At 49.5% G+C, this 23,804-nt stretch overlaps 6 non-coding genes and 29 pseudogenes across 6 annotated transcripts; all 35 read left to right on the top strand.

The window, feature by feature from the left end:
• The first annotated feature begins 23 nt into the window (after positions 1 to 23).
• LOC142561528 (5S ribosomal RNA) lies at positions 24 to 142 on the top strand (annotated as a pseudogene).
• Positions 143 to 667: 525 nt separating this feature from the next.
• LOC142562556 (5S ribosomal RNA) lies at positions 668 to 786 on the top strand (annotated as a pseudogene).
• A 524-nt stretch (positions 787 to 1,310) lies between these two features.
• Positions 1,311 to 1,429, top strand: LOC142562635 (5S ribosomal RNA). Its single transcript, XR_012823954.1, has one exon. It is a non-coding gene; the product is annotated as a 5S ribosomal RNA (ribosomal RNA).
• A 526-nt stretch (positions 1,430 to 1,955) lies between these two features.
• Positions 1,956 to 2,074, top strand: LOC142562634 (5S ribosomal RNA). Its single transcript, XR_012823953.1, has one exon. It is a non-coding gene; the product is annotated as a 5S ribosomal RNA (ribosomal RNA).
• A 524-nt stretch (positions 2,075 to 2,598) lies between these two features.
• On the top strand, positions 2,599 to 2,717 carry LOC142562632 (5S ribosomal RNA). Its single transcript, XR_012823951.1, has one exon. It is a non-coding gene; the product is annotated as a 5S ribosomal RNA (ribosomal RNA).
• Positions 2,718 to 3,795: 1,078 nt separating this feature from the next.
• On the top strand, positions 3,796 to 3,914 carry LOC142562367 (5S ribosomal RNA; annotated as a pseudogene).
• Positions 3,915 to 4,438: 524 nt separating this feature from the next.
• LOC142561623 (5S ribosomal RNA) lies at positions 4,439 to 4,557 on the top strand (annotated as a pseudogene).
• A 526-nt stretch (positions 4,558 to 5,083) lies between these two features.
• On the top strand, positions 5,084 to 5,202 carry LOC142561767 (5S ribosomal RNA; annotated as a pseudogene).
• A 525-nt stretch (positions 5,203 to 5,727) lies between these two features.
• Positions 5,728 to 5,846, top strand: LOC142561611 (5S ribosomal RNA; annotated as a pseudogene).
• A 524-nt stretch (positions 5,847 to 6,370) lies between these two features.
• LOC142561825 (5S ribosomal RNA) lies at positions 6,371 to 6,489 on the top strand (annotated as a pseudogene).
• Positions 6,490 to 7,016: 527 nt separating this feature from the next.
• On the top strand, positions 7,017 to 7,135 carry LOC142561925 (5S ribosomal RNA; annotated as a pseudogene).
• A 525-nt stretch (positions 7,136 to 7,660) lies between these two features.
• Positions 7,661 to 7,779, top strand: LOC142562329 (5S ribosomal RNA; annotated as a pseudogene).
• Positions 7,780 to 8,305: 526 nt separating this feature from the next.
• Positions 8,306 to 8,424, top strand: LOC142562207 (5S ribosomal RNA; annotated as a pseudogene).
• Positions 8,425 to 8,949: 525 nt separating this feature from the next.
• LOC142562626 (5S ribosomal RNA) lies at positions 8,950 to 9,068 on the top strand. The gene has a single exon (XR_012823947.1). It is a non-coding gene; the product is annotated as a 5S ribosomal RNA (ribosomal RNA).
• A 525-nt stretch (positions 9,069 to 9,593) lies between these two features.
• LOC142561717 (5S ribosomal RNA) lies at positions 9,594 to 9,711 on the top strand (annotated as a pseudogene).
• A 525-nt stretch (positions 9,712 to 10,236) lies between these two features.
• On the top strand, positions 10,237 to 10,355 carry LOC142562470 (5S ribosomal RNA; annotated as a pseudogene).
• Positions 10,356 to 10,881: 526 nt separating this feature from the next.
• On the top strand, positions 10,882 to 11,000 carry LOC142561002 (5S ribosomal RNA). Its single transcript, XR_012823534.1, has one exon. It is a non-coding gene; the product is annotated as a 5S ribosomal RNA (ribosomal RNA).
• Positions 11,001 to 11,525: 525 nt separating this feature from the next.
• Positions 11,526 to 11,644, top strand: LOC142562615 (5S ribosomal RNA). Its single transcript, XR_012823945.1, has one exon. It is a non-coding gene; the product is annotated as a 5S ribosomal RNA (ribosomal RNA).
• A 1,375-nt stretch (positions 11,645 to 13,019) lies between these two features.
• LOC142561970 (5S ribosomal RNA) lies at positions 13,020 to 13,138 on the top strand (annotated as a pseudogene).
• Positions 13,139 to 13,662: 524 nt separating this feature from the next.
• On the top strand, positions 13,663 to 13,781 carry LOC142562489 (5S ribosomal RNA; annotated as a pseudogene).
• Positions 13,782 to 14,306: 525 nt separating this feature from the next.
• LOC142561950 (5S ribosomal RNA) lies at positions 14,307 to 14,425 on the top strand (annotated as a pseudogene).
• Positions 14,426 to 14,950: 525 nt separating this feature from the next.
• LOC142561385 (5S ribosomal RNA) lies at positions 14,951 to 15,068 on the top strand (annotated as a pseudogene).
• A 534-nt stretch (positions 15,069 to 15,602) lies between these two features.
• LOC142562261 (5S ribosomal RNA) lies at positions 15,603 to 15,721 on the top strand (annotated as a pseudogene).
• A 523-nt stretch (positions 15,722 to 16,244) lies between these two features.
• LOC142562363 (5S ribosomal RNA) lies at positions 16,245 to 16,363 on the top strand (annotated as a pseudogene).
• A 525-nt stretch (positions 16,364 to 16,888) lies between these two features.
• LOC142561949 (5S ribosomal RNA) lies at positions 16,889 to 17,007 on the top strand (annotated as a pseudogene).
• Positions 17,008 to 17,533: 526 nt separating this feature from the next.
• Positions 17,534 to 17,652, top strand: LOC142562275 (5S ribosomal RNA; annotated as a pseudogene).
• A 524-nt stretch (positions 17,653 to 18,176) lies between these two features.
• On the top strand, positions 18,177 to 18,295 carry LOC142562525 (5S ribosomal RNA; annotated as a pseudogene).
• Positions 18,296 to 18,821: 526 nt separating this feature from the next.
• Positions 18,822 to 18,940, top strand: LOC142562430 (5S ribosomal RNA; annotated as a pseudogene).
• Positions 18,941 to 19,465: 525 nt separating this feature from the next.
• On the top strand, positions 19,466 to 19,584 carry LOC142562454 (5S ribosomal RNA; annotated as a pseudogene).
• A 525-nt stretch (positions 19,585 to 20,109) lies between these two features.
• On the top strand, positions 20,110 to 20,227 carry LOC142561396 (5S ribosomal RNA; annotated as a pseudogene).
• A 527-nt stretch (positions 20,228 to 20,754) lies between these two features.
• On the top strand, positions 20,755 to 20,873 carry LOC142561273 (5S ribosomal RNA; annotated as a pseudogene).
• A 525-nt stretch (positions 20,874 to 21,398) lies between these two features.
• LOC142562436 (5S ribosomal RNA) lies at positions 21,399 to 21,516 on the top strand (annotated as a pseudogene).
• Positions 21,517 to 22,042: 526 nt separating this feature from the next.
• LOC142562274 (5S ribosomal RNA) lies at positions 22,043 to 22,161 on the top strand (annotated as a pseudogene).
• A 525-nt stretch (positions 22,162 to 22,686) lies between these two features.
• On the top strand, positions 22,687 to 22,805 carry LOC142562273 (5S ribosomal RNA; annotated as a pseudogene).
• Positions 22,806 to 23,329: 524 nt separating this feature from the next.
• On the top strand, positions 23,330 to 23,448 carry LOC142562524 (5S ribosomal RNA; annotated as a pseudogene).
• The last annotated feature ends 356 nt before the right edge of the window (positions 23,449 to 23,804 follow it).

Genomic DNA, 23,804 nt, shown 5'->3' with positions numbered 1-23,804 from the left:
GCAGTCGTAAACAGCACATTCTCGCCATCGGCCATACCATGCTGAATACGCCGGTTCTCGTCCGATTCCCGAAGCTAAGCAGCATTGGGCTCGGTCAGTACTTGAGAGGGAGACCACCTGGGAACACCGAGTGCTGATGGCACCGTTCTTTTTGCTTTTTTATTGCGTGCTTCTGTGACGTCTTGTTTTTTTTTTCATTTGTACAACGTGTGGGTGGTTGCATTTACTGTAACTTACGTTCAACTGGAGCCTGCTGGCAGAGCCAACGCCGAAGTGTAACACCAACAATATTCAGGCCACTACACGATATTGTACGCAGAATGATGACGGTGGTAAGCGGTATACGTAATGATGCAAAATTTAGTCGCACAAGCTTCTAACCGATTACTAATCACACCCGCATACAGCTCAATGACAACGCATCAAGAAAGTGGCACCTTGTGGGCTGCAACGCGCGCAAAATGTGGCGCTCGCCCTCTTGTTTTTGTGAGCACTATCATGCACGCATGCAGCCAACAACCACAAACGGAGTGATCAACGTAAACGACGCGTGCGTGTATTGTTCACGGAAAGACTGCCGCGTACGTGCTGTATGCTATAGCAATACATTCGGCGACTGCACAACATAGCAGCACGATACAGGTGCAGTCGTAAACAGCACATTCTCGCCATCAGCCATACCATGCTGAATACGCCGGTTCTCGTCCGATCCCCGAAGCTAAGCAGCATTGGGCTCCGTCAAAACTTGGGAGGGAGACCACCTGGGAACACCGAGCGCTGATGGCACCGTTCTTTTTGCTTTTTTATTGCGTGCTTCTGTGACGTCTTGTTTTTTTTTCATTCGCACAACGTGTGGGTGGTTGCATTTACTGTAACTTACGTTCAGCTGGAGCCTGCTGGTAGAGCCAACGCCGAAGTGTAACACCAACAATATTCAGGCCACTACACGATATTGTACGCGGAATGATGACGGTGGTAAGCGGTATACGTAACGATACAAAATTTAGTCGCACAAGCTTCTAACCGCTTACTTATGACACCCGCATACAGCTCAATGACAACGCATCAATAAAGTGGCACCTTGTGGGCTGCAACGCGCGCAGAATGTGGTGCTCGCCCTCTTGTTTTTGTGAGCACTAGCACGCACGCATGCAGCGAACAACCACAAACGGAGTGATCAACGTACACGACGCGTGCGTGTATTGTTCACGGAAAATCTGCCGCGTACGTGCTGTATGCTGTAGCAATACATTCGGCGACTGCACAACATAGCAGCACGATACAGGTGCAGTCGTAAACAGCACATTCTCGCCATCGGCCATACCATGCTGAATACGCCGGTTCTCGTCCGATCCCCGAAGCTAAGCAGCATTGGGCTCGGTCAGTACTTGGGAGGGAGACCACCTGGGAACACCGAGTGCTGATGGCACCGTTCTTTTTGCTTTTTTATTGCGTGCTTCTGTGACGTCTTGTTTTTTTTTTTCATTTGCACAACGTGTTGGTGGTTGCATTTACTGTAACTTACGTTCAACTGGAGCCTGCTGGTAGAGCCAACGCCGAAGTGTAACACCAACAATATTCAGGCCACTACACGGTATTGTACGCGGAATGATGACGGTGGTAAGCGGTATACGTAATGATGCAAAATTTAGTCGCACAAGCTTCTAACCGCTTACTTATCGCACCCGCATACAGCTCAATGACAACGCATTAATAAAGTGGCACCTTGTAGGCTGCAACGCGCGCAAAATGTGGCGCTCGCCCTCTTGTTTTTGTGAGCACTAGCACGCACGCAAGCAGCGAACAACCACAAACGGAGTGATCAACGTACACGACGCGTGCGTGCATTGTTCACGGAAAGACTGCCGCGTACGTGCTGTATGCTGTAGCAATACATTCGGCGACTGCACAACATAGCAGCACGATACAGGTGCAGTCGTAAACAGCGCATTCTCGCCATCGGCCATACCATGCTGAATACGCCGGTTCTCGTCCGATCCCCGAAGCTAAGCAGCATTGGGCTCGGTCAGTACTTGGGAGGGAGACCACCTGGGAACACCGAGTGCTGATGGCACCGTTCTTTTTGCTTTTTTATTGCGTGTTTCTGTGACGTCTTGTTTTTTTTTCATTTGCACAACGTGTGGGTGGTTGCATTTTCTGTAACTTACGTTCAACCGGAGCCTGCTGGTAGAGCCAACGCCGAAGTGTAACACCAACAATATTCAGGCCACTACACGATATTGTACGCGGAATGATGACGGTGGTAAGCGGTATACGTAATGATGCAAAATTTAGTCGCACAAGCTTCTAACCGCTTACTTATCACACCCGCATACAGCTCAATGACAACGCATCAATAAAGTGGCACCTTGTGCGCTGCAACGCGCGCAAAATGTGGCGCTCGCCCTCTTGTTTTTGTGAGCACTAGCACGCACGCATGCAGCGAACAACCACAAACGGAGTGATCAACGTACACGTCGCGTGCGTGTATTGTTCACGGAAAGGCTGCCGCGTACGTGCTGTATGCTGTAGCAATACATTCGGCGACTGCACAACATAGCAGCACGATACAGGTGCAGTCGTAAACAGCGCATTCTCGCCATCGGCCATACCATGCTGAATACGCCGGTTCTCGTCCGATCCCCGAAGCTAAGCAGCATTGGGCTCGGTCAGTACTTGGGAGGGAGACCACCTGGGAACACCGAGTGCTGATGGCATCGTTCTTTTTGCTTTTTTATTGCGTGCTTCTGTGACGTCTTGTTTTTTTTTTTCATTTGCACAACGTGTGGGTGGTTGCAGTTACTGTAACTTACGTTCAACTGGAGCCTGCTGGTAGAGCCAACGCCGAAGTGTAACACCAACAATATTCAGGCCACTACACGATATTGTACGCGGAATGATGACGGTGGTAAGCGTTATACGTAATGATGCAAAATTTAGTCGCACAAGCTTCTAACCGCTTACTTATCACACCCGCATACAGCTCAATGACAACGCATCAATAAAGTGGCAACTTGTGCGCTGCAACGCGCGCAAAATGTGGCGCTCGCCCTCTTGTTTTTGTGAGCACTATCACGTACGCATGCAGCGAACAACCACAAACGGAGTGATCAACGTACACGTCGCGTGCGTGTATTGTTCACGGAAAGACTGCCGCGTACGTGCTGTACGCTGTAGCAATACATTCGGCGATTGCACAACATAGCAGCACGATACAGGTGCAGTCGTAAACAGCACATTCTCGCCATCGGCCATACCATGCTGAATACGCGGGTTCTTTTTGCTTTTTTATTGCGTGCTTCTGTGACGTCTTGTTTTTTTTTCATTTGCACAACGTGTGGGTGATTGCATTTACTGTAACTTACGTTCAACTGGATCCTGCTGGTAGAGCCAACGCCGAAGTGTAACACCAACAATATTCAGGCCACTACACGATATTGTACGCAGAATTATGACGGTGGTAAGCGGTATACGTAATGATGCAAAATTTAGTCGCACAAGCTTCTAACCGCTTACTTATCACATCCGCATACAGCTCAATGACAACGCATCAAGAAAGTGGCACCTTGTGGGCGGCAACGCGCGCAAAATGTGGCGCTCGCCCTCTTGTTTTTGTGAGCGCTAGCACGCAGGCATGCAGCGAACAACCACAAACGGATTGATCAACGTACACGACGCGTGCGTGTATTGTTCACGGAAAGACTGCCGCGTACGTGCTGTATGCTGTAGCAATACATTCGGCGACTGCACAACATAGCAGCACGATACAGGTGCAGTCGTAAACAGCACATTCTCGCCATCGGGATTACCATGCTGAATACGCCGGTTCTCGTGCGATCCCCGAAGCTAAGCAGCATTGGGCTCGGTCAGTACTTGGGAGGGAGACCACCTGGGAACACCGAGTGCTGATGGCACTGTTCTTTTTGCTTTTTTATTGCGTGCTTCTGGGACGTCTTGTTTTTTATTCATTTGCACAACGTGTGGGTGGTTGCATTTACTGTAACTTACGTTCAACTGGAGCCTGCTGGTAGAGCCCACGCCGAAGTGTAACACCAACAATATTCAGGCCACTACACCATATTGTACGCGGAATGATGACGGTGGTAAGCGGTATACGTAATGATGCAAAATTTAGTCGCACAAGCATCTAACCACTTACTTATCACACCCGCATACAGCTCAATGACAACGCATCAATAACGTGGCACCTTGTGGGCTGCAACGCGCGCAAAATGTGGCGCTCGCCCTCTTGTTTTTGTGAGCACTAGCACGCACGCATGCAGCGAACAACCACAAACGGAGTGATCAACGTACACGACGCGTGCGTGTATTGTTCACGGAAAGACTGCCGCGTACGTGCTGTATGCTGTAGCAATACATTCGGCGATTGCACAACATAGCAGCACGATACAGGTGCAGTCGTAAACAGCACATTCTCGCCATCGGCCATACCATGCTGAATACGCGGGTTCTCGTCCGATCCCCGAAGCTAAGCAGCATTGGGCTCGGTCAGTACTTGGGAGGGAGACCACCTGGGAACACCGAGCGCTGATGGCACCGTTCTTTTTGCTTTTTTATTGCGTGCTTCTGTGACGTCTTGTTTTTTTTTTTCATTTGCACAACGTGTGGGTGGTTGCATTTACTGTAACTTACGTTCAAATGGAGCCTGCTGGTAGAGCCAACGCCGAAGTGTAACACCAACAATATTCAGGCCACTACACGATATTGTAGGCGGACTGATGACGGTGGTAAGCGGTATACGTAATGATGCAAAATTTAGTCGCACAAGCTTCTAACCGCTTACTTATCACACCCGCATACAGCTCAATGACAACGCATCAAAAGAGTGGCACCTTGTGGGCTGCAACGCGCGCAAAATGTGGCGCTCGCCCTCTTGTTTTTGTCAGCACTAGCACGCACGCATGCAGCGCACAACCACAAACGGAGTGATGAACGTACACGACGCGTGCGTGTATTGTTCACGGAAAGACTGCCGCGTACGTGCTGTATGCTGTAGCAATACATTCGGCGACTGCACAACGTAGCAGAACGATACAGGTGCTGTTGTAAACAGCACATTCTCGCCATCGGCCATACCATGCTGAATACGCCGGTTCTCGTCCGATCCCCGAAGCTAAGCAGCATTGGGCTCCGTCAGTACTTGGGAGGGAGACCACCTGGGAACACCGAGTGCTGATGGCACTGTTCTTTTTGCTTTTTTATTGCGTGCTTCTGGGACGTCTTGTTTTTTTTTTCATTTGCACAACGTGTGGGTGGTTGCATTTACTGTAACTTACGTTCAACTGGAGCCTGCTGGTAGAGCCAACGCCGAAGTGTAACACCAACAATATTCAGGCCACTACACCATATTGTACGCGGAATGATGACGGTGGTAAGCGGTACACGTAATGATGCAAAATTTAGTCGCACAAGCTTCTAACCACTTACTTATCACACCCGCATACAGCTCAATGACAACGCATCAATAAAGTGGCACCTTGTGGGCTGCAACGCGCGCAAAATGTGGCGCTCGCCCTCTTGTTTTTGTGAGCAGTAGCACGCACGCATGCAGCGAACAACCACAAACGGAGTGATCAACGTACACGACGCGTGCGTGTATTGTTCACGGAAAGACTGCCGCGTACGTGCTGTATGCTGTAGCAATACATTCGGCGACTGCACAACATAGCAGCACGATACAGGTGCAGTCGTAAACAGCACATTCTCGCCATCGGCCATACCATGCTGAATACGCCGGTTCCCGTCCGATCCCCGTAGCTCAGCAGCATTGGGCTCGGTCAGTACTTGGGAGGGAGACCACATGGGAACACCGAGTGCTGATGGCACCGTTCGTTTTGCTTTTTTATTGCGTGCTTCTGTGACGTCTTGTTTTTTTTTCATTTGCACAGCGTGTGGATGGTTGCATTTACTGTAACTTACGTTCAACTGGAGCCTGCTGGTAGAGCCAACGCCGAAGTGTAACACCAACAATATTCAGGCCACTACACGATATTGTACGCGGAATGATGACGGTGGTAAGCGGTATACGTAATGATGCAAAATTTAGTCGCACAAGGTTCTAACCGCTTACTTATCACACCCGCATACAGCTCAATGACAACGCATCAATAAAGTGGCACCCTGTGGGCTGCAACGCGCGCAAAATGTGGCGCTCGGCTTCTTGTTTTTGTGAGCACTAGCACGCACGCATGCAGCGAACAACCACAAACGGAGTGATCAACGTACACGACGCGTGCGTGTATTGTTCACGGAAAGACTGCCGCGTACGTGCTGTATGCTGTAGCAATACATTCGGCGACTGCACAACATAGCAGCACGATACAGGTGCAGTCGTAAACAGCACATTCTCGCCACCGGCCATACCATGCTGAATACGCCAGTTCTCGTCCGATCCCCGAAGCTAAGCAGCATTGGGCTCGGTCAGTACTTGGGAGGGAGACCACCTGGGAACACCGAGTGCTGATGGCACCGTTCTTTTTGCTTTTTTATTGCGTGCTTCTGTGACGTCTTGTTTTTTTTTTTTCATTTGCACAACGTGTGGGTGGTTGCATTTACTTTAACTTACGTTCAACTGGAGCCTGCTGGTAGAGCCAACGCCGAAGTGTAAAAGCAACAATATTCAGGCCACTACACGATATTCTACGCGGCATGATGACGGTGGTAAGCGGTATACGTAATGATGCAAAATTTAGTCGCACAAGCTTCTAATCGCTTACTTATCACACCCGCATACAGCTCAATGACAACGCATCAATAAAGTGGCACCTTGTGGGCTGCAACGCGCGCAAAATGTGGCGCTCGCCCTCTTGTTTTTGTGAGCACTAGCACGCACGCATGCAGCGAACAACCAGAAACGGAGTGATCAACGTACACGACGCGTGCGTGTATTGATCATGGAAAGACTGCCGCGTACGTGCTGTATGCTGTAGCAATACATTCGGCGACTTCACAACATAGCAGCACGATACAGGTGCAGTCGTAAACAGCACATTCTCGCCATCGGCCATGCCATGCTGAATACGCCGGTTCTCGTCCGATCCCCGAAGCTAAGCAGCATTGGGCTTGGTCAGTACTTGGGACGGAGACCACCTGGGAATACCGAGTGCTGATGGCACCGTTATTTTTGCTTTTTTATTGCGTGCTTCTGTGACGTCTTGTTTTTTTTTTCATTTGCACAACGTGTGGGTGGTTGCATTTACTGTAACTTACGTTCAACTGGAGCCTGCTGGTAGAGCGAACGCCGACGAGTAACACCAACAATAATCAGGCCACTACACGATATTGTACGCGGAATGATGACGGTGGTAAGCGGTATACGTAATGATGCAAAATTTAGTCGCACAAGCTTCTAACCGCTTAGTTATCACACCCGCATACAGCTCAATGACAACGCATCAATAAAGTGGCACCTTGTGGGCTGCAATGCGCGCAAAATGTGGCGCTCGGCCTCTTGTTTTTGTGAGTACTAGCACGTACGCATGAAGCGAACAACCACAAACGGAGTGATCAACGTACACGACGCGTGCGTGTATTGTTCACGGAAAGACTGCCGCGTACGTGCTGTATGCTGTAGCAATACATTCGGCGACTGCACAACATAGCAGCACGATACAGGTGCAGTCGTAAACAGCACATTCTCGCCATCGGCCATGCCATGCTGAATACGCCGGTTCTCGTCCGTTCCCCGAAGCTAAGCAGCATTGTGCTCGGTCAGTACTTGGGAGGGAGACCACCTGGGAACACCGAGTGCTGATGGCACCGTTCTTTTAGCTTTTTTATTGCGTGCTTCTGTGACGTCTTGTTTTTTTTTTTCATTTGCACAACGTGTGGGTGGTTGCATTTACTGTAACTTACGTTCAACTGGAGCCTGCTGGTAGAGCCAACGCCGAAGTGTAACACCAACAATATTCAATCCACTACACGATATTGTACGTGGAATGATGACGGTGGTAAGCGGTATACGTAATCATGCAAAATTTAGTCGCACAAGCTTCTAACCGCTTACTTATCACACACGCATACAGCTCAATGACAACGCATCAATAAAGTGGCACCTTGTGGGCTGCAACGCGCGCAAAATGTGGCGATCGCCCTCTTGTTTTTGTGAGCACTAGCACGCACGCATGCAGCGAACAACCACAAACGGAGTGATCAACGTACACGACGCGTGCGTGTATTCTTCACGGAAAGACTGCCGCGTACGTGCTGTATGCTGTAGCAATACATTCGGCGACTGCACGACATAGCAGCACGATACAGGTGCAGTCGTAAACAGCACATTCTCGCCATCGGCCATACCATGCTGAATACGCCGGTTCTCGTCCGATCCCCGAAGCTAACCAGCATTGGGCTCGTTCATTACTTGGGAGGGAGACCACCTGGGAACACCGAGTGCTGATGGCACCGTTCTTTTTGTTTTTTTATTGCGTGATTCTGTGACGTCTTGTTTTTTTTTTCATTTGCACAACGTGTGGGTGGTTGCATTTACTTTAACTTACGTTCAACTGGAGCCTGCTGGTAGAGCCAACGCCGAAGTGTAACACCAACAATATTCAGGCCACTACACGATATTGTACGCGGAATGATGACGGTGGTAAGCGGTATACGCAATGATGCAAAATTTAGTCGCACAAGCTTCAAACCGCTTACTTATCACACCCGCATACAGCTCAATGAAAACGCATCAATAAAGTGGCACCTTGTGGGCTGCAACGCGCGCAAAATGTGGCGCTCGCCCTCTTGTTTTTGTGAGCACTAGCACGCACGCATGCAGCGAACAACCACAAACGGAGTGATCAACGTACACGACGCGTGCGTGTATTGTTCACGGAAAGACTGCCGCGTACGTGCTGTATGCTGTAGCAATACATTTGGCGACTGCACAACATAGCAGCACGATACAGGTGCAGTCGTAAACAGCACATTCTCGCCATCGGCCATACCATGCTGAATACGCCGGTTCTCGTCCGATCCCCGAAGCTAAGCAGCATTGGGCTCGGTCAGTACTTGGGAGGGAGACCACCTGGGAACACCGAGTGCTGATGGCACCGTTCTTTTTGCTTTTTATTGCGTGCTTCTGTGGCGTCTTGTTTTTTTTTTTCATTTGCACAACGTGTGGGTGGTTGCATCTACTGTAACTTACGTTCAACTGGAGCCTGCTGGTAGAGCCAACGCCGAAGTGTAACACCAACAATATTCAGGCCACTACACAATATTGTACGCGGAATGATGACGGTGGTAAGCGGTATACGTAATGATGCAAAATTTAGTCGCACAAGCTTCTAACCGCTTACTTATCACACCCGCATACAGCTCAATGGCAACGCATCAATAAAGTGGCACCTTGTGGGCTGCAACGCGCGCAAAATGTGGCGCTCGCCCTCTTGGTTTTGTGAGCACTAGCACGCACGCATGCAGCGAACAACCACAAACGGAGTGATCAACGTACACGACGCGTGCGTGTATTGTTCACGGAAAGACTGCCGCGTACGTGCTGTATGCTGTAGCAATACATTCGGCGACTGCACAACATAGCAGCACGATACATGTGCAGTCGTAAACAGCACATTCTCGCCATCGGCCATACCATGCTGAATACGCCGGTTCTCGTCCGATTCCGAAGCTAAGCAGCATTGGGCTTGGTCAGTACTTGGGAGGGAGACCACCTGGGAACACCGAGTGCTGATGGCACCGTTCTTTTTGCTTTTTTATTGCGTGTTTCTGTGACGTCTTGTTTTTTTGTTCATTTGCACAACGTGTGGGTGGTTGCATTTACTGTAACTTACGTTCAACTGGAGCCTGCTGGTAGAGCCAACGCCGAAGTGTAACACCAACAATATTCAGGCCACTACACGATATTGTACGTGGAATGATGACGGTGGTAAGCGGTATACGTAATGATGCAAAATTTAGTCGCACAAGCTTCTAACCGCTTACTTATCACACCCGCATACAGCTCAATGACAACGCATCAATAAAGTGGCACCTTGAGGGCTGCAACGCGCGCAATATGTGGCGCTCGCCCTCTTGTTTTTGTGAGCACTAGCACGCACGCATGCAGCGAACAACCACAAACGGAGTGATCAACGTACACGACGCGTGCGTGTATTGTTCACGGAAAGACTGCCGCGTACGTGCTGTATGCTGTAGGAATACATTCGGCGACTGCACAACATAGTAGCACGATACAGGTGCAGTCGTAAACAGCACATTCTCGCCATCGGCCATACCATGCTGAATACGCCGGTTCTCGTCCGTTCCCCGAAGCTACGCAGCATTGGGCTCGGTCAGTACTTGAAAGGGAGACCACCTGGGAACACCGAATGCTGATGGCACCGTTCTTTTTGCTTTTTTATTGCGTGCTTCTGTGACTTCTTGTTTTTTTTTTTCATTTGCACAACGTGTGGGTGGTTGCATTTACTGTAACTTACGTTCAACTGGAGCCTGCTGGTAGAGCCAACGCCGAAGTGTAACACCAACAATATTCAGGCCACTACACGATATTGTACGCGGAATGATGACGGTGGTAAGCGGTGTAGGTAATGATGCAAAATTTAGTCGCACAAGCTTCTAACCGCTTACTTATCACACCCGCATACAGTTCAATGACAACGCATCAATAACGTGGCACCTTGTGGGCTGCAACGCGCGCAAAATGTGGCGCTCGCCCTCTTGTTTTTGTGAGCACTAGCACGCACGCATGCAGCGAACAACCACAAACGGAGTGATCAACGTACACGACGCTTGCGTGTATTGTTCACGGAAAGACTGCCGCGTACGTGCTGTATGCTGTAGCAATACATTCGGCGACTGCACAACATAGCAGCACGATACAGGTGCAGTCGTAAACAGCACATTCTCGCCATCGGCCATACCATGCTGAATACGCCGGTTCTCGTCCGATCCCCGAAGCTAAGCAGCATTGGGCTTGGTCAGTACTTGGGAGGGAGACCACCTGGGAACACCGAGTGCTGATGGCACCGTTCTTTTTCCTTTTTTATTGCGTGCTTCTGTGACGTCTTGTTTTTTTGTTCATTTGCACAACGTGTGGGTGGTTGCATTTACTGTAACTTACGTTCAACTGGAGCCTGCTGGTAGAGCCAACGCCGAAGTGTAACACCAACAATATTCAGGCCACTACACGATATTGTACGTGGAATGATGACGGTGGTAAGCGGTATACGTAATGATGCAAAATTTAGTCGCACAAGCTTCTAACCGCTTACTTATCACACCCGCATACAGCTCAATGACAACGCATCAATAAAGTGGCACCTTGTGGGCTGCAACGCGCGCAAAATGTGGCGCTCGCCCTCTTGTTTTTGTGAGCACTAGCACGCACGCATGCAGCGAACAACCACAATCGGTGTGATCAACGTACACGATGCGTGCGTGTATTGTTCACGGAAAGACTGCCGCGTACGTGCTGTATGCTGTAGCAATACATTCGGCGACTGCACAACATAGCAGCACGATACAGGTGCTGTCGTAAACAGCACATTCTCGCCATCGGCCATACCATGCTGAATACGCCGGTTCTCGTCCGATCCCCGAAGCTAAGCAGCATTGGGCTCGGTCAGTACTTGGGAGGGAGACCACCTGGGAACACCGAGTGCTGATGGCACCGTTCTTTTTGCTTATTTATTGCGTGCTTCTGTGACGTCTTGTTTTTTTGTTCATTTGCACAACGTGTGGGTGGTTGCATTTACTGTAACTTACGTTCAACTGGAGCCTGCTGGTAGAGCCAACGCCGAAGTGTAACACCAACAATATTCAGGCCACTACACGATATTGTACGTGGAATGATGACGGTGGTAAGCGGTATACGTAATGATGCAAAATTTAGTCGCACAAGCTTCTAAACGCTTACTTATCACACCCGCATACAGCTCAATGACAACGCATCAATAAAGTGGCACCTTGTGGGCTGCAACGCGCGCAAAATGTGGCGCTCGCCCTCTTGTTTTTGTGAGCACTAGCACGCACGCATGCAGCGAACAACCACAATCGGTGTGATCAACGTACACGATGCGTGCGTGTATTGTTCACGGAAAGACTGCCGCGTACGTGCTGTATGCTGTAGCAACACATTCGGCGACTGCACAACATAGCAGCACGATACAGGTGCTGTCGTAAACAGCACATTATCGCCATCGGCCATACCATGCTAGTTAGTTATTTTGTCACTCACTTTGTTTTGTACTTTGTTAGTTTCTATTCCGCTTTCGCGAATTTCAGTGCTTAAACTATGTTCTATTTACTGATGTATTCTTTTGATGTTGCTGAATATGTTTCCATTGTGACCACCTGTATTTTAACCCCCCTACGATAATGCCGTACAGGCGATGTAGGTATACCGAATAAATAAATAAATAAATACGCCGGTTCTCGTCCGATCCCCGAAGCTAAGCAGCATTGGGCTCGGTCAGTACTTGGGAGGGAGACCACCTGGGAACACCGAGTGCTGATGGCACCGTTCGTTTTGCTTTTTTATTGCGTGCTTCTGTGACGTCTTGTTTTTTTTTTTCATTTGCACAACGTGTGGGTGGTAGCATTTACTGTAACTTACGTTCAACTGGAGCCTGCTGGTAGAGCCAACGCCGAAGTCTAACACCAAAAATATTCAGGCCACTACACGATATTATACGTGGAATGATGACGGTGGTAAGCGGTATACGTAATGATGCAAAATTTAGTCGCACAAGCTTCTAACCGCTTACTTATCACACCCGCATACAGTTCAATGACAACGCATCAATAAAGTGGCACCTTGTGGGCTGCAACGCGCGCAAAATGTGGCGCTCGCCCTCTTGTTTTTGTGAGCACTAGCACGCACGCATGCAGCGAACAACCACAAACGGAGTGATCAACGTACACGACGCGTGCGTGTATTGTTCACGGAAAGACTGCCGCGTACGTGCTGTATGCTGTAGCAATACATTCGGCGACTGCACAACATAGCAGCACGATACAGGTGCAGTCGTAAACAGCACATTCTCGCCATCGGCCATACCATGCTGAATACGCCGGTTCTCGTCCGTTCCCCGAAGCTACGCAGCATTGGGCTCGGTCAGTACTTGGAAGGGAGACCACCTGGGAACACCGAGTGCTGATGGCACCGTTCTTTTTGCTTTTTTATTGCGTGCTTCTGTGACTTCTTGTTTTTTTTTCATTTGCACAACGTGGGGGTGGTTGCATTTACTGTAACTTACGTTCAACTGGAGCCTGCTGGTAGAGCCAACGCCGAAGTGTAAAACCAACAATATTCAGGCCACTACACGATATTGTACGCGGAATGATGACGGTGGTAAGCGGTGTAGGTAATGATGCAAAATTTAGTCGCACAAGCTTCTAACCGCTTACTTATCACACCCGCATACAGTTCAATGACAACGCATCAATAAAGTGGCACCTTTTGGGCTGCAACGCACGCAAAATGTGGCGCTCGCCCTCTTGTTTTTGTGAGCACTAGCACGCACGCATGCAGCGAACAACCACAAACGGAGTGATCAACGTACACGACGCGTGCGTGTATTGTTCACGGAAAGACTGCCGCGTACGTGCTGTATGCTGTAGCAATACATTCGGCGACTGCACAACATAGCAGCACCATACAGGTGCAGTCGTAAACAGCACATTCTCGCCATCGGCCATACCATACTGAATACGCCGGTTCTCGTCCGATCCCCGAAGCTAAGCAGCATTGGGCTCGGTCAGTACTTGGGAGGGAGACCACATGGGAACACGGAGTGCTTAAGGCACCGTTCTTTTTGCTTTTTTATTGCGTGCTTCTGTGACGCCTTGTTTTTTTTTTCATTTGCACAACGTGTGGGTGGTTGCATTTACTGTAACTTACGTTCAACTGGAGCCTGCTGGTAGAGCTAACGCCGAAGTGTAACACCAACAATATTCACGCCACTACACAATATTGTACGCGGAAGGATGACGGTGGTAAGCGGTATACGTAATGATGCAAAATTTAGTCGCACAAGCTTCTAACCGCTTACTTATCACACCCGCATACAGCTCAATGACAACGTATCAATAAAGTGGCACTTTGTGGGCTGCAACGCGCGCAAAATGTGTCGCTCGCCGTCTTGTTTTTGTGAGCACTAGCACGCACGCATGCAGCGAACAACCACAAACGGAGTGATCAATGTGCACGACGCGTGCGTGTATTGTTCACGGAGAGACTGCCGCGTACGTGCTGTATGCTGTAGCAATACATTCGGCGACTGCACAACATAGCAGCACGATACAGGTGCAGTCGTAAACAGCACATTCTCGCCATCGGCCATACCATGCTGAATACGCGGGTTCTCGTCCGATCCCCGAAGCTAAGCAGCATTAGGCTCGGTCAGTACTTGGGAGGGAGACCACCTGGGAACACCGAGTGCTGATGGCACCGTTCTTTTTGCTTTTTTATTGCGTGCTTCTGTGGCGTCTTCTTTTTTTTTTCATTTGCACAACGTGTGGGTGGTTGCATTTACTGTAACTTACGTTCAACTGGAGCCTGCTGGTAGAGCTAACGCCGAAGTGTAACACCAACAATATTCAGGCCACTACACAATATTGTACGCGGAATGATGACGGTGGTAAGCGGTATACGTAATGATGCAAAATTTAGTCGCACAAGCTTCTAACCGCTTACGTATCACACCCGCATACAGTTCAATGACAACGCATCAATAAAGTGGCATCTTGTGGGCTGCAACGCGCGCAAAATGTGGCGCTCGCCCTCTTGTTTTCGTGAGCACTAGCACGCACGCATGCAGCGAACAACCACAAACGGAGTGATCAACGTACACGACGCGTGCGTGTATTGTTCACGGAAAGACTGCCGCGTGCGTGCTCTATGCTGTAGCAATACATTCGGCGACTGCACAACATAGCAGCACCATACAGGTGCAGTCGTAAACAGCACATTCTCGCCATCGGCCATACCATACTGAATACGCCGGTTCTCGTCCGATCCCCGAAGCTAAGCAGCATTGGGCTCGATCAGTACTTGGAGGGAGACCACCTGGGAAGACCGAGTGCTGATGGCACCGCTCTTTTTGCTTTTTTATTGTGTGCTTCTGTGACATCTTGTTTTCTTTTTTTTTTTTCATTTGCACAACGTGTGGGGGTTGTTGCATTTACTGTAACTTACGTTCAACTGGAGCCTGCTGGTAGAGCCAACGCCGAAGTGTAACACCAACAATATTCAGGCCACTACACGATATTGTACGCGGAATGATGACGGTGGTAAGCGGTATACGTAATGATGCAAAATTTAGTCGCACAAGCTTCTAACCGCTTACTTATCACACCCGCATACAGCTCAATGACAACGTATCAATAAAGTGGCACCTTGTGGGCTGCAACGCGCGCAAAATGTGGCGCTCGCCCTCTTGTTTTTGTGAGCACTAGTACGCACGCATGCAGCGAACAACCACAAACGGAGTGATCAACGTACACAACGCGTGCGTGTATTGTTCACGGAAAGACTGCCGCGTACGTGCTGTATGCTGTAGCAGTACATTCGGCGAGTGCACAACATAGCAGCACGATACAGGTGCAGTCGTAAACAGCACATTCTCGCCATCGGCCGTACCATGCTGAATACGCCGGTTCTCGTCCGATCCCCGAAGCTAAGCAGGATTGGGCTCGGTCAGTACTTGGGAGGGAGCCCACCAGGGAACACCGAGTGCTGATGGCACCGTTCTTTTTGCTTTTATTGCGTGCTTCTGTGACGTCTTGTTTTTTTTTTCATTTGCACAACGTGTGGGTGGTTGCATTTACTGTAACTTACGTTCAACTGGAGCCTGCTGGTAGAGCCAACGCCGAAGTGTAACACCAACAATATTCAGGCAACTACACGATATTATACTCGGAATGATGACGGTGGTAAGCGGTATACGTAATGATGCAAAATTTAGTCGCACAAGCTTCTAACCGCTTACTTATCACACCCGCATACAGTTCAATGACAACGCATCAATAAAGTGGCACCATGTAGGCTGCAACGCGCGCAAAATGTGGCGCTCGCCCTCTCGTTTTTGTGAGCACTAGCACGCACGCATGCAGCGAACAACCACAAACGGAGTGATCAACGTACACGACGCGTGCGTGTATTGTTCACGGAAAGACTGCCGCGTACGTGCTGTATGCTGTAGCAATACATTCGGCGACTGCACAACATACCAGCACGATACAGGTGCAGTCGTAAACAGCACATTCTCGCCATCGGCCTTACCATGCTGAATACGCGGGTTCACGTCCGATCCCCGAAGCTAAGCAGCATTAGGCTCGGTCAGTACTTGGGAGGGAGACCACCTGGGAACACCGAGTGCTGATGGCACCGTTCTTTTTGCTTTTTTATTGCGTGCTTCTGTGACGACTTGCTTTTTTTTTCATTTGCAGAACGTGTGGGTGGTTGCATTTACTGTAACTTACGTTCAACTGGAGCCTGCTGGTAGAGCAAACGCCGAAGTGTAACACCAACAATATTCAGGCCACTACACGATATTATACGCGGAATGATGACGGTGGTAAGCGGTATACGTAATGATGCAAAATTTAGTCGCACAAGCTTCTAACTGCTTACTTATCACACCCGCATACAGTTCAATGACAACGCATCAATAAAGTAGCACCTTGTGGGCTGACACGCGCGCAAAATGTGGCGCTCGCCCTCTTGTTTTTGTGAGCACTAGCACGCACGCATGCAGCGAACAACCACAAACGGAGTGATCAACGTACACGACGCGTGTGTGTATTGTTCACGGAAAGACTGCCGCGTACGTGCTGTATGCTGTAGCAATACATTCGGCGACTGCACAACATAGCAGCACGATACAGGTGCAGTCGTAAACAGCACATTCTCGCCATCGGCCATACCATGCTGAATACGCGGGTTCTCGTCCGATCCCCGAAGCTAAGCAGCATTAGGCTCGGTCAGTACTTGGGAGGGAGACCACCTGGGAACACCGAGTGCTGATGGCACCATTCTTTTTGCTTTTTTATTGCGTGCTTCTGTGACGTCTTGCTTTTTTTTTTCATTTTCACAACGTGTGGGTGGTTGCATTTACTGTAACTTACGTTCAACTGGAGCCTGCTGGTAGAGCCAACGCCGAAGTGTAACACCAACAATATTCAGGCCACTACACGATATTGTACGCGGAATGATGACGGTGGTAAGCGGTATACGTAATGATGCACAATTTAGTCGCACAAGCTTCTAACCGCTTACTTATCACACTCGCATACAGCTCAATGACAACGCATCAATAAAGTGGCACCTTTTGGGCTGCAACGCACGCAAAATGTGGCGCTCGCCCTCTTCTTTTTGTGAGCACTAGCACGCACGCATGCAGCGAACAACCACAAACGGAGTGATCAACGTACACGACGCGTGCGTGTATTGTTCACGGAAAGACTGCCGCGTACGTGCTGTATGCTGTAGCAATACATTCGGCGACTGCACAACATAGCAGCACCATACAGGTGCAGTCGTAAACAGCACATTCTCGCCATCGGCCATACCATACTGAATACGCCGGTTCTCGTCCGATCCCCGAAGCTAAGCAGCATTGGGCTCGGTCAGTACTTGGGAGGGAGACCACATGGGAACACCGAGTGCTTAAGGCACCGTTCTTTTTGCTTTTTTATTGCGTGCTTCTGTGTCGCCTTGTTTTTTTTTCATTTGCACAACGTGTGGGTGGTTGCATTTACTGTAACTTACGTTCAACTGGAGCCTGCTGGTAGAGCTAACGCCGAAGTGTAACACCAACAATATTCAGGCCACTACACAATATTGTACGCGGAATGATGACGGTGGTAAGCGGTATACGTAATGATGCAAAATTTAGTCGCACAAGCTTCTAACCGCTTACTTATCACACCCCCATACAGCTCAATGACAACGTATCAATAAAGTGGCACTTTGTGGGCTGCAACGCGCGAAAAATGTGGCGCTCGCCCTCTTGTTTTTGTGAGCACTAGCACGCACGCATGCAGCGAACAACCACAAACGGAGTGAACAATGTACACGACGCGTGCGTGTATTGTTCACGGAGAGACTGCCGCGTACGTGCTGTATGCTGTAGCAATACATTCGGCGACTGCACAACATAGCAGCACGATACAGGTGCAGTCGTAAACAGCACATTCTCGCCATCGGCCGTACCATGCTGAATACGCCGGTTCTCGTCCGATCCCCGAGGCTAAGGTGCATTGGGCTCGGTCAGTACTTGGGAGGGAGACCACCAGGGAACACCGAGTGCTGATGGCACCGCTCTTTTTGTTTTTTTATTGCGTGCTTCTGTGACGTCTTGTTTTTTTTTTTCATTTGCACAACGTGTGGGTGGTTGCATTTACTGTAACTTACGTTCAACTGGAGCCTGCTGGTAGAGCCAACGCCGAAGTGTAACACCAACAATATTCAGGCCACTACACGATATTGTACGCGGAATGATGACGGTGGTAAGCGGTATACGTAAAGATGCAAAATTTAGTCGCACAAGCTTCTAACCGCTTACTTATCACACCCGCATACAGCTCAATGACAACGCATCAATAAAGTGGCACCTTTTGGGCTGCAACGCACGCAAAATGTGGCGCTCGCCCTCTTGTTTTTGTGAGCACTAGCACGCACGCATGCAGCGAACAACCACAAACGGAGTGATCAACGTACACGACGCGTGCGTGTATTGTTCACGGAAAGACTGCCGCGTACGTGCTGTATGCTGTAGCAATACATTCGGCGACTGCACAACATAGCAGCACCATACAGGTGTAATCGTAAACAGCACATTCTCGCCATCGGCCATACTATACTGAATACGCCGGTTCTCGTCCGATCCCCGAAGCTAAGCAGCATTGGGCTCGGTCAGTACTTGGGAGGGAGACCACATGGGAACACCGAGTGCTTAAGGCACCGTTCTCTTTGCTTTTTTATTGCGTGCTTCTGTGTCGCCTTGTTTTTTTTTTCATTTGCACAACGTGTGGGTGGTTGCATTTACTGTAACTTACGTTCAACTGGAGCCTGCTGGTAGAGCTAACGCCGAAGTGTAACACCAACAATATTCAGGCCACTACACAATATTGTACGCGGAATGATGACGGTGGTAAGCGGTATACGTAATGATGCAAAATTTAGTCGCACAAGCCTCTAACCGCTTACTTATCACACCCCCATACAGCTCAATGACAACGTATCAATAAAGTGGCACTTTGTGGGCTGCAACGCGCGCAAAATGTGGCGCTCGCCCTCTTGTTTTTGTGAGCACTAGCACGCACGCATGCAGCGAACAACCACAAACGGAGTGATCAATGTACACGACGCGTGCGTGTATTGTTCACGGAGAGACTGCCGCGTACGTGCTGTATGCTGTAGCAATACATTCGGCGACTGCACAACATAGCAGCACGATACAGGTGCAGTCGTAAACAGCACATTCTCGCCATCGGCCGTACCATGCTGAATACGCCGGTTCTCGTCCGATCCCCGAAGCTAATCCGCGTTGGGCTCGGTCAGTACTTGGGAGGGAGACCACCAGGGAACACCGAGTGCTGATGGCACCGTTCTTTTTGCTTTTTTATTGCGTGCTTCTGTGACGTCTTGTTTTTTTTTTCATTTGCACAACGTGTGGGTGGTTGCATTTACTGTAACTTACGTTCAACTGGAGCCTGCTGGTAGAGCCAACGCCGAAGTGTAACACCAACAATATTCAGGCAACTACACGATATTATACGCGGAATGATGACGGTGGTAAGCGGTATACGTAATGATGCAAAATTTAGTCGCACAAGCTTCTAACCGCTTACGTATCACACCCGCATACAGTTCAATGACAACGCATCAATAAAGTGGCATCTTGTGGGCTGCAACGCGCGCAAAATGTGGCGCTCGCCCTCTTGTTTTTGTGAGCACTAGCACGCACGCATGCAGCGAACAACCACAAACGGAGTGATCAACGTACACGACGCGTGCGTGTATTGTTCACGGAAAGACTGCCGCGTACGTGCTCTATGCTGTAGCAATACATTCGGCGACTGCACAACATAGCAGCACCATACAGGTGCAGTCGTAAACAGCACATTCTCGCCATCGGCCATACCATACTGAATACGCCGGTTCTCGTCCGATCCCCGAAGCTAAGCAGCATTGGGCTCGGTCAGTACTTGGAGGGAGACCACCTGGGAACACCGAGTGCTGATGGCACCACTCTTTTTGCTTTGTTATTGCGTGCTTCTGTGACGTCTTGTTTTTTTTTTCATTTGCACAACGTGTGGGGGTTGTTGCATTTACTGTAACTTACGTTCAACTGGAGCCTGCTGGTAGAGCCAACGCCGAAGTGTAACACCAACAATATTCAGGCCACTACACGATATTGTACGCGGAATGATGATGGTGGTAAGCGGTATACGTAATGATGCAAAATTTATTCGCACAAGCTTCTAACCGCTTAGTTATCACACCCGCATACAGCTCAAGGACAACGCATCAATAAAGTCGCACCTTGTGGGCTGCAACGCGCACAAAATGTGGCGCTCGCCCTCTTGTTTTTGTGAGCACTAGCACGCACGCATGCAGCGAACAACCACAAACGGAGTGATCAACGTACACGACGCGTGCGTGTATTGTTCACGGAAAGACTGCCGCGTACGTGCTGTATGTTGTAGCAATACATTCGGCGACTGCACAACATAGCAGCACGATACAGGTGCTGTCGTAAACAGCACATTCTCGCCATCGGCCATACCATGCTGAATACGCCGGTTCTCGTCCGATCCCCGAAGCTAAGCAGCATTGGGCTCGGTCAGTACTTGGGAGGGAGACCACGTTGGAACACCGAGTGCTGATGGCACCGTTCTCTTTGCTTTTTTATTGCGTGCTTCTGTGACGTCTTGTTTTTTTTTTCATTTGCACAACGTGTGGGTGGTTGCATTTACTGCAACTTACGTTCAACTGGAGCCTGCTGGTAGAGCTAACGCCGAAGTGTAACACCAACAATATTCAGGCCACTACACAATATTGTACGCGGAATGATGACGGTGGTAAGCGGTATACGTAATGATGCAAAATTTAGTCGCACAAGCTTCTAACCGCTTACTTATCACACCCGCATACAGCTCAATGACAACGTATCAATAACGTGGCACCTTGTGGGCTGCAACGCGCGCAAAATGTGGCGCTCGCCCTCTTGTTTTTGTGAGCACTAGCACGCACGCATGCAGCGAACAACCACAAGCGGAGTGAACAACGTACACGACGCGTGCATGTATTGTTCACGGAAAGACTGCCGCGTACGTGCTCTATGCTGTAGCAATACATTCGGCGACTGCACAACATAGCAGCACCATACAGGTGCAGTCGTAAACACCACATTCTCGCCATCGGCCATACCATACAGAATACGCCGGTTCTCGTCCGATCCCCGAAGCTAAGCAGCATTGGGATCGGTCAGTACTTGGAGGGAGACCACCTGGGAACACCGAGTGCTGATGGCACCGCTCTTTTTGTTTTTTTATTGCGTGCTTCTGTGACGTCTTGTTTTTTTTTTTCATTTGCACAACGTGTGGGTGGTTGCACTTACTGTAACTTACGTTCAACTGGAGCCTGCTGGTAGAGCCAACGCCGAAGTGTAACACCAACAATATTCAGGCCACTACACGATATTGTACGCGGAATGATGACGGTGGTAAGCGGTATACGTAAAGATGCAAAATTTAGTCGCACAAGCTTCTAACCGCTTACTTATCACACCCGCATACAGCTCAATGACAACGCATCAATAAAGTGGCACCTTTTGGGCTGCAACGCACGCAAAATGTGGCGCTCGCCCTCTTGTTTTTGTGAGCACTAGCACGCACGCATGCAGCGAACAACCACAAACGGAGTGATCAACGTACACGACGCGTGCGTGTATTGTTCACGGAAAGACTGCCGCGTACGTGCTGTATGCTGTAGCAATACATTCGGCGACTGCACAACATAGCAGCACCATACAGGTGCAGTCGTAAACAGCACATTCTCGCCATCGGCCATACCATACTGAATACGCCGGTTCTCGTCCGATCCCCGAAGCTAAGCAGCATTGGGCTCGGTCAGTACTTGGGAGGGAGACCACATGGGAACACCGAGTGCTTAAGGCACCGTTCTCTTTGCTTTTTTATTGCGTGCTTCTGTGTCGCCTTGTTTTTTTTTTCATTTTCACAACGTGTGGGTGGTTGCATTTACTGTAACTTACGTTCAACTGGAGCCTGCTGGTAGAGCCAACGCCGAAGTGTAACACCAACAATATTCAGGCCACTACACGATATTGTACGCGGAATGATGACGGTGGTAAGCGGTATACGTAATGATGCACAATTTAGTCGCACAAGCTTCTAACCGCTTACTTATCACACTCGCATACAGCTCAATGACAACGCATCAATAAAGTGGCACCTTTTGGGCTGCAACGCACGCAAAATGTGGCGCTCGCCCTCTTCTTTTTGTGAGCACTAGCACGCACGCATGCAGCGAACAACCACAAACGGAGTGATCAACGTACACGACGCGTGCGTGTATTGTTCACGGAAAGACTGCCGCGTACGTGCTGTATGCTGTAGCAATACATTCGGCGACTGCACAACATAGCAGCACCATACAGGTGCAGTCGTAAACAGCACATTCTCGCCATCGGCCATACCATACTGAATACGCCGGTTCTCGTCCGATCCCCGAAGCTAAGCAGCATTGGGCTCGGTCAGTACTTGGGAGGGAGACCACATGGGAACACCGAGTGCTTAAGGCACCGTTCTTTTTGCTTTTTTATTGCGTGCTTCTGTGTCGCCTTGTTTTTTTTTCATTTGCACAACGTGTGGGTGGTTGCATTTACTGTAACTTACGTTCAACTGGAGCCTGCTGGTAGAGCTAACGCCGAAGTGTAACACCAACAATATTCAGGCCACTACACAATATTGTACGCGGAATGATGACGGTGGTAAGCGGTATACGTAATGATGCAAAATTTAGTCGCACAAGCTTCTAACCGCTTACTTATCACACCCCCATACAGCTCAATGACAACGTATCAATAAAGTGGCACTTTGTGGGCTGCAACGCGCGAAAAATGTGGCGCTCGCCCTCTTGTTTTTGTGAGCACTAGCACGCACGCATGCAGCGAACAACCACAAACGGAGTGAACAATGTACACGACGCGTGCGTGTATTGTTCACGGAGAGACTGCCGCGTACGTGCTGTATGCTGTAGCAATACATTCGGCGACTGCACAACATAGCAGCACGATACAGGTGCAGTCGTAAACAGCACATTCTCGCCATCGGCCGTACCATGCTGAATACGCCGGTTCTCGTCCGATCCCCGAGGCTAAGGTGCATTGGGCTCGGTCAGTACTTGGGAGGGAGACCACCAGGGAACACCGAGTGCTGATGGCACCGCTCTTTTTGTTTTTTTATTGCGTGCTTCTGTGACGTCTTGTTTTTTTTTTCATTTGCACAACGTGTGGGTGGTTGCATTTACTGTAACTTACGTTCAACTGGAGCCTGCTGGTAGAGCCAACGCCGAAGTGTAACACCAACAATATTCAGGCCACTACACGATATTGTACGCGGAATGATGACGGTGGTAAGCGGTATACGTAAAGATGCAAAATTTAGTCGCACAAGCTTCTAACCGCTTACTTATCACACCCGCATACAGCTCAATGACAACGCATCAATAAAGTGGCACCTTTTGGGCTGCAACGCACGCAAAATGTGGCGCTCGCCCTCTTGTTTTTGTGAGCACTAGC

The sequence above is a fragment of the Dermacentor variabilis genome, chromosome 10 (genome assembly GCF_050947875.1).
Source record: "Dermacentor variabilis isolate Ectoservices chromosome 10, ASM5094787v1, whole genome shotgun sequence".
NCBI lineage: Eukaryota > Metazoa > Arthropoda > Arachnida > Ixodida > Ixodidae > Dermacentor > Dermacentor variabilis.
This window is presented reverse-complemented; position numbering and strand designations above follow the sequence as displayed.